General features: G+C 48.1%; 1 protein-coding gene across 1 annotated transcript in view; it reads left to right on the top strand.

The window, feature by feature from the left end:
- Window positions 1-9,070, top strand: part of LOC122548761 (cadherin-2-like) — a 213,236-nt gene that overhangs the window by 105,621 nt on the left and 98,545 nt on the right. The gene's annotated exons all lie outside the window — the stretch shown is intronic.

The following is a 9,070-nucleotide window of genomic DNA, read 5'->3' as shown; positions in this document are numbered from 1 at the left end:
TGCGTGTGTGTACGGGCGGGTGTGGGTGTGCGTGTGTGTACGGGCGGGCGGGTGTGTGTGTGTGTACGGGCGGGCGGGTGTGGGTGTCAGAGTCAGTTGAAAACTGTGATTGATAGATTTTCGTCAGGCAGAGCCTACTGAACTCTGTGGATTCTCTGCCACAGAAAACTGTTGGAGCCAGAACATTTGAATGTGTTTGAGAAGCCGATAGGAAGGGTTCTTGATGCTAAAGGGATCAAAGAGCCTCGGGAGAAAGCTGGGTGATCAGCCACAGTCAGATTGAATGGCAGAGTTACTCCTAGTCCTGTGATTCGTTTGCAGAGGGTGACTGGTTTGAGGGGTAGATGAGCCGTGACCTAATTGTACGAGTGATAGAATGAGTTCAACAGGCCGACTGGCTCCCTGAGCTGCTGCTTTTTGTTTTCCACCCCTCTCAAGTAAGGTGGAGGAATATTTGATTTGATTTATTTTTGTCACATGTACCAAGATACAGTGAAAAGTATTTTGTGTGTTACCAGAACAAATCATCCCTTACATAAGTGCATCAGGGTAATAGAACCGAATGCAGAATATAGTGTTACAGCTACAGACAAGGTGCAGAGAAAGGTCAGCTTTAGTATACGAGGGGTCCATTCATAAGTTTGAGAACAGCGGGGAAGATGTTGGGGGTGGGGGGTGTGTGTTTGAAAGCGCCTGTGTTTTGGTGTCGTGATTGCAATAACGTCAAGCTTGGCGACGTAATGCTGGGTCAGTGATGTGGAAGGAGAGCTGGAGTTTATACTCACCGCCTCTCTCCCTAACCCAACCGTCCCCATGCTGCAGATGTTAGCAGCATAGGCACATGCTGTCTGCCTACGCACAGCTACAGGGAGAGGGAGAGAGAGAGAGCATGAGTCAGCAGAAATAATGCAACATGCCTGGTGACTGTGCTTAATCCAGTCTTTCACTCCACCACCCCCCCCCCCTCATCAGCACGGTTAGGTACAAACTGCCACCAGGTTGCCCCAAAGCTGCTGCTGAGTAATTGGTGGCTCTGTGGGGCAAATATGGTAGCGATGACAGAATCCCAGAATGGTTATGCCACGGAGGGAGGCTGTTTGGCCCATCAAGCTGGCTCTATCACGGAGTGCCAATTACCTGCCGCCTTACCCTGTATCCCTACACGCACACACACAAACATGCACGTACATACACTCACGCACATAAACACGCATGTCACACAGACACACATGATGATTATTGTTTTGCCCACAGCTTTTTGGCTGTGTGTCATTGTACCGCATCTGCCAGGATGTTATCTCTGGGTGTCCTCGTTCATTCTTCTGAAAGTCCAATTATTGTTTTTTAGCTTTGAGAGTTGCACAGAGGGTGCCACAGCGCACAGGGTAACAAAAGGAGCCGAAAGAGAACAAGACTGCTTGCGGATTCCCAATTTTTGTCTAATTATCAAAAGCTGAGCTGATTACAATTTAATGAAACCAAGCACCAGTAGAAACCCCAGGCCAGCAGAATTTAATAGCCTGTCAGACCTGCACTGTGCACCAGTGAATTATGAGGATAATGGAGACGTGTAATCGCCGTGATGATACGCTGCGTAACTTCAAAGTTAAATCTCTTTATTAAGATCCGTCTGCCGCAGACATTGGGCTACAGATTGTCTGCCATCTCCCACTGTCACGTCAAGTTATAAATAAGGTAGCTGGTGCTCTTTTTTTCATAATGGCCATGAGGTAATTCTGATCTACAACCTGAACATTTTAAGAATGCTTTGTAGTGCTGGATTCATGCAGAGTTAATGTGCTGCACTTTGCTGGACAGTGTATACTCCTGGAGTTACTGAACCAGCATTGCCCACTGCCAAAGTGCACCTCCTGCCAATTGCTTTGTGTCACTGCCATTTTTATTGTGAGCTCCTCCTATCAGTGGTTTACCACAGTGCTGTGTCATGTTGTTCCTCTCACATCTTCCCCTGCCCTGTAGCTGCAGAAGTAGGCCATTCAGCCCCTTGCTCTGAGACTGTACCCTCTGTTCCTAGACTCACCATTCAATAGGATCGTTTTCTGTGGCAGAGAATTCCCCAGACTCCCCAGTCTCCTGGTGAAGGTGTTTCTCCCCATCTCTGTCCGTATTCCAGATCCTTACCCTGTGAGCCCTGGTTTGGGACCTCCTCAGGCATGAGAATGATGGACGGATTGTCTTATGAATGAAGGTTAAGCAGAGTGGGAATCTAGTTCTTGGGGTGGAGAGGAATGAGGGTGATCCCATTGAAACACGTCAGATTCTTAAAGGGGCTTGACAGGGTCAATGCCGAGAGGATGTTTCCCCTCCTGGGAGAGTCCAGGAGCAGAGGGAACAGTCTCAGAATAAAGGGGGCACCAATTTCAGACTGAGATGAGGAGGAATTTCCTCTCTCGGGGTATGGAACTCCTTTAGATTAGATTACTTTACAGTATGGAAACAGGCCCTTCGGCCCAACAAGTCCACACCCCCCCGCCGAAGCGCACCCACCCAGACCCATTCCCCTACACTTACCCCTGCACCTAACACTACGGGCAATTTAGCGTGGCCAATTCACCTGACCCTGCACATTTTTGGACTTTGGGAGGAAACCGGAGCACCCGGAGGAAACCCACACAGACACGGGGAGAATGTGCAAACTCCACACAGTCAGTTGCCTGAGGCGGGAATTGAACCCGGGTCTCTGGCGCTGTGAGGCAGTAGTGCTAACCACTGTGCCACCGTGCTGCCCACTCCTTGTCCCAGAGAGCGGTGGGGGCAGAGTCCTAGTGCATATTTAAGGCTGAGATCGATAGATTCTTGATCAGTCGGGGAATCAAGGGAAAGAGCAGGAAGGTGGGTGTGAGGAATGTCAGATCAGCCACGATCCTATTGAATGGGGGAAGCAGGCTCAAGGGGCTGAATGGCCTACTCCTGTTCCTATTTCTTATCATCTGAACATCCTTCCTATGTTTCCCCTGTTAGAAGTTTATAGGTTTTGAAGGTCCCCCCCTCATTCTTCTAAACTCCAGGTAATCCAAACTCTGTTCAATTCGTCTGCAGTGTGGAAACAGGCCCTTCAGTCCAACAAGTCCACTCTGACCCTCTGAGAAGTATTTCACCCAAACCCTTTCCCCATTACTTCTACATTTCCCCTGAGTAATGCACCCCACCTACACTTCTCTGAACACTGAGCAAGTGGGAGGAAACCGGAGCACCCGGAGGAAACCCACGCAGACACGGGGAGAAAGTGCAAACTCCACACAGTCACCTGGGATTGCAACATTTCAAAGACGTTGGGGCAGGTTCGTGAATAGGAAAGGTTTGGAGGGGATGACCTAGTGGTATTTGTTGCTCAACCGTTAATCCAGAGAATGTTCTGAGGAGTGTGTTCAAATCTCACCACAGGCAGATGGTGGAATTTGAATCCAATAAAAATCTGGAATTAAGAGGCTGACTATGACTATGAATCTATTGCTGATTGTCTGGGAAAAGCCTATCTGGTTCACTAATGTCCTTTAGAGAAGGAAATTGCCATCCTTACCTGGTCTGGCCAACATGAGACTCCAGAACCACAGCAATGGGGTTGACCCTTAACAATTAGGGATGGGCAATGAATGAAAAGAAAAATTGTGCAAATGCAGTCAAGTGGTACTAGTTTAGTTTGGGAAACTTTATCGGTATGGACACGTTGGGCCTGGAAGGGTCTGTGCTGCATAAATCTATGATTCTGTGAGCCAAGTACTGATCCTTGTGCTGCCTCACTATTCTTGCCAATGTGAGAATGACCCACTTCTTATCCTCTCCCTGTTTGCCAATCAATTGTCCGCACCAGTACATTACCCCCCTCCCCATGGCTGATGTGTTTGACTTTTCTCTAACCGGCCTCCTGCTGTTTACAGCTGGAAACGTAGCAGTCAGTTTACAACACGGCACTTTCCCACAATGCGTGTACGACCCAGTCATCTGGTTAGAGTTGCTGGTTGGTAGCTGTTTATTGACCGGAGCTCCTGCTCCTGCTCCACGGAATATTCTGCATCCAGCTGTGGGAGGGTGGGCGAGGGGATATCTCCGTCCCGAACCTGCTGGGAGAGCTGGCAACTTAGAATTGGAATTGGTTTTATCGTCATAGGAGGACAGTGAAAAGTTTACAAGTCGCCACTTACGGCGCCATCATAACAAAATTTTTAAGTACAGATGCTTAGGGTGAAGAAATTGGAAAAAATAAAATAATTAAAAAATCGCGTATTACAGATCACCAGGAATTAATTAGCAAATGGAGACATTCCCAGACCTTGTACTCTAGTGGGATTCGAACGCACTGAGCCTCAGCTGTGTCGTGTTTCTTGGGAGGCAGGTATTGGTCTCGGGGTGGCCTGGGGGGCGAGTAAATTCTGCCCAGGGTTCCTGCTGCCGGCACCCACTCGTGAGATTGACCAATGTTGGTGGAGGTGGATCATTGCCTTTTGACTGGGATCAGATCCACTTCGATGTCTTCAAGGTCTCACTGCACAGAGCAGCTATTGGTTTGTAAGGTTGCATGTTTGGACAGACTGGATTCATAGAATCTCTATAGTCTGGGAAGAGGCCATTCAGCCCATCGAGTCTGTACTGATCCTCCTAAGGTCATCACACCCTCTGTTTGTAACCCACATTTCCCATGGCTACCCCACCTGGCCTGCACATCCCTGGGCACTACAGGACAATTTCCCAAAGGCAATCCACTCTAGCCTGCACATTTTTGGACTGTGGGAGGAAACCGGAGAAAACCCACGCAGAGACTGGGAGATATCCAACTTCCATGCAGGCAGTCGCCCGAGGCTGGAACCGAACCCGGGTCCCTGGTGCTGCAAGGCAGCAGTGCTAACCACTGAGCCCCTGTGCTGCCCCGTTTGCACAATTACATACTTGTGCAAGTTTGTGTTCAGTGTCTGATAATTATTGTGATGGCTTGGCGAAAGGCGAATTTGTCATGTTTTTACAAGGAGGAGTGTTTGACGATGGCAACCGCGCTTACTAAACTACTGGCGAGTTGACTGACATTATTGGCCCAGGATATTGATGTATCCTAGTAACGGCTATAACATCATTAACTTCTTCACGTTAAAGCATTGACTGCACTCTCAGTTCCTCATTGGCTGTAAGCGTCAATGTAAGTGCAGCACAGGTGCTGTCCTTATTTCATTATGTCTTCAAGGCTCTTCACTGGGGCGTGGACAAATAAACCGCATGGACCGGGTGATGTGAGGATATATTTAGGCAAAGTTCCAACAGAAGTAGCATCTAAGAAATGCCTTTAAAAAGGAGGGTGAGGTAGAAGAGGGGGGTTCAGATGAGAATTCTGCAGTGTAGGATCTTGTCACCTCCTTCAGTCAGCTATGGTCTCATTGAATGGCAGAGGAGACTTGATGGGCTGAATGGCCAACATAAAATAGCTGAGGACACAGCGGCTGGTTGTACCATTGGTAGAATAAGGGGCTCAAAGCTTTGGTTCTCGCCGACTAACCTTTCAACGTTTGACCAGTTTTTGGTGTACGACAGTATGAGTGACGACAAGTTGGTTGAAAATTTTTTTTTTTGATAAGGTTGGGTATTTTGTTCAATGTCCATGAGCTGAGTGGCTTTCTGCGCCATTTCACAGGGCAGCTAAGAATAAACCATATTGCTGCATGTATGGAGTCGCGACCCGGTAGGCCAGACCGGGTAAAGTTGGAAGGTTTCCCTCCCTTAAAAGGGCATGAGTGAACCAGATGGCAATCAATGATGACCTCATGATCACCATTCGTAAAACTAAACTTCCAATTGCAGACTTTTATCAATTAATTGAATTTAAATTCCTTCGGCCACCCCTGTTAAGACTTGAGCACGTATCCCAGAGCATTAACCTAAGACTCTGGCACATTTCCTTCTTAAAGTATCATTTTCCCCAGTGAGACCATACAACATATTGTTTCACACGTGTCCATGTGGTTGCTTGGGGGGAGAACTGGAGAGAGTTCCAATCTCTTCCCCACCCCCCCACTGAAGCGGAAGTAGGCCATTCAGCCCATTGAGTCTGTTCCACTATTCACTGAGATCACGGCTGATCTGACAATCCTCAACTCTGCTCCTGCGTTTTCCCCATAACCCTCAAATTCTCTTCCTGTGTAAAAACGTTACTTCACACTGGATAAGTGCACTAACTAACACCAAATCTGCCTCTCCGTAAATCTTTCCTAGCTTTGCACAGGAAATTTGTCAGAGAGACTTGTTTTTTTTTTGAATTTCAAAGATATACTTTGTTCAAGATATTTTTTATGAATACAAATGCAGTTTGGTTCTGGACAGTAGCATATCAAGGAAGCAAACAAACTTTGGGATTTGGCTGTATCTGAACATACTAAAGACCTCTCTTACACATGGAAGACCACATTTACATCAATTTGAGGCTGTAGGAGGGACTGATAACTGAACGAACCCCAATAAACTTCAGCAGGAAGACCTCAGACAGTGGTCAGGTTAATGCTCTGGGTTCAAGTCTCCCAACGTCTGGTGGAAGGGCGGTACGACGGCTCAGTGGTTAGCACTGTTGCCCCTCAGCGCCAGAGACCGGGGTTCAATTCCCGCCACGGGCCACTGTCTGTGCGGAGTTTGCATGGTCTCCCCGTGTCTGCGTGGGTTTCGTCTGGGTGCTCCGGTTTCCTCACACAGATGTACAGGTCAGGTGAATTGGCCATGCTAAATTGCCTGTAGTGTTAGGTGAATGGGTAAATGTAGGGGAATGGGTCTGCTCTTCGGAGGGTCGGTGTGGACTTGTTGGGCCGAAGGGCCTGTTTCCACACTGTAGGGAATCTATCTTAATTCATTGGCAAAAATGTAGAATTGAAAACTTAATCTCTGTGCTGGTGACTGTGAAACAATCACGGATTGTTGTAAAAACCCACCTCAATGTCCATCAGAGAAGGAAATCTAGATTAAAGTGGTGCTGGAAAAGCACAGCAGTTCAGGCAGCATCCAAGGAGCAGGCAAATCAAAGTTTCGGGCAAAAGCCCTTCATCAGGAATGGTTTCCAACATCTGCAGTCCTTGTTTTTGGAAATCTGTCGTCCTTACCCGGTCTGACCTACACGTGACTCCAGACCCACAGCAAGTGGGGTTGACTCATAATTGCCTTCCGAAAAGGCTCGAGCAAGCGACTCAGTTCAAAGGATAATTCGGGATGGATGTCAGCCGTCAGCAATGTTGAGATTGTACAGAGGGGAGGAGATCGCAGAGGGAGATACCCCAGGATGGTGCCTGGGATGGAGCATCTCAGTGATGGAGAGAGGCTGGATAATCTCGGGCTGTTTGGAGCAAAGGTGATAGAGGAGTGTAAGGGGAATGGATTTTGGGGGAGGGGGTGGAGATTAGAAGCAGCTGTTCCCCTTAGTCAAAGGGTCAGTAGCAAGTTGTACAATTTTAAGATGCAATGCAGGTATTTTAAAGGGGATTTGAGGAAAAGAAATTTCACTCAGAGGATGGTGGAGGTCTGGAAAGCACTGCCTGGGGTTGGTTTGCAGGGTGGGGAGCCGGGTGGTAGTTGAGGCAGGAAACCTCACAACCTTTAAAGAGTACTTGGCTGAGCAGTTAGTGCCGTAACATTCCAGTGGGGGGGCATGGGGGTAATGCAGGCTTAATGTGTCTTTGGCAGTGCAAGCACGATGGGCCGAAGGGCCTTTTCTGCACTCTACGATTCTGTGCAAGAGTAAATTTCAAACATCGGGTGGCTCTCTCTAAGCAAAGGTATGATGGACTGAATGGCCTCCCAATAATCTGAATGCAGTAATAGGAACACCAGACTGTCAGCATGCAGGGTAGGCAATGCTGCTGGAGTGAGGTAACTCTGAAACTTAATACAAGTAAATGATTAATTGATTATTTGGTCACTCAAAGCAGTTACCCTTGTAATATTTTTTAAAGTGGTTGTGACAAGGTATTCATTGATTTTAATAGTATTTACAACACTATGGAGGGACGAAGGCCATTTGATCCATTGTGTCTATACTGGCTCTTTGCAATATATATTCAGGGAGGAGATCCTGGAACTGTTTAACATATCGGTCAGGCTACAGTGAGAGTATTGTGTGTTGTCATGGGATTCACATTCTAGGAGGGATGTGATAGCACTGGGGGAGGGTGCAGAGGGAGATTTACCAGGTTGTTGCACAAGCATGGAGAGTTTTTTTAAAAGATCCCCTATAGTGTAGAAACAGGCCCTTCGGCCCAACAAGCACATGCCAACCTTCTGAAAAGTAACCCACCCAGACCCATTTCTGTCTGACTAATGCACCTAATACTACGGGCAGTTTAGCATGGCCAATTCACCTGACCTGCACATCTTTGGACTGTGGGAGGAAACCGGAGCACCCGGAGGAAACCCACGCAGACACGGGGAGAATGTGCAAACTCCACACAGTCACCCAAGGCTGGAATCGAACCTGGGTCCCTGGCAATGAAGCAGCAAAGCTAACCACTCAGTCACCGTGCCACCCCAGTTTCAGTGATAAAGAGAGATTGGACAGACTGCGTCTGTTTTCCTTGGAGCAGAGGGGACTGAGGGGGATGTGATTGAGATGGATAAAAGTTTGAGGGGCATAGACAGGGTAGAAAGGAAGAAACGTTTCCCCTTGAAGGGGGGATCAATGACCAAGGGGCTTGGATTTAAGGGAAGAGGCAGGAGTTTGAGGGGGATGCATGGAAACATTTTTCTCCCCCAGAGGGTGGTGGGGAATCTGGAACTCCCGGATTCCTGATGAAGGGCTTCTGCCCAAAACGTCGATTTTCCTGCTCCTCGGATGCTGCCTGACCTGCTGTGCTTTTCCAGCACCACTCTAATCTCCAGCATCTGCAGTCCTCGCTTTCTCCTAGGGAATCTGGAACTCCCTGCCTGTCAGGGTGGGAGAGGCAGAAACCCTCAAGAGCATTGAAGAACTGTATAAATGTGCACCTGTGATAGCAAGGCATGCAAAGCTATGGGGAGAAAGTGAGGTCTGCAGACGCTGGAGATCAAAGCTGAAACTTTATTGCTGGAACAGCACAGCAGGTCAGGCAGCATC

Source organism: Chiloscyllium plagiosum, chromosome 4 (assembly GCF_004010195.1).
Source record: "Chiloscyllium plagiosum isolate BGI_BamShark_2017 chromosome 4, ASM401019v2, whole genome shotgun sequence".
In the NCBI taxonomy this organism is placed as follows: domain Eukaryota; kingdom Metazoa; phylum Chordata; class Chondrichthyes; order Orectolobiformes; family Hemiscylliidae; genus Chiloscyllium; species Chiloscyllium plagiosum.
Note: the sequence above shows the minus strand (reverse complement) of the source record. Positions and strands in the feature narration are given on the sequence as shown.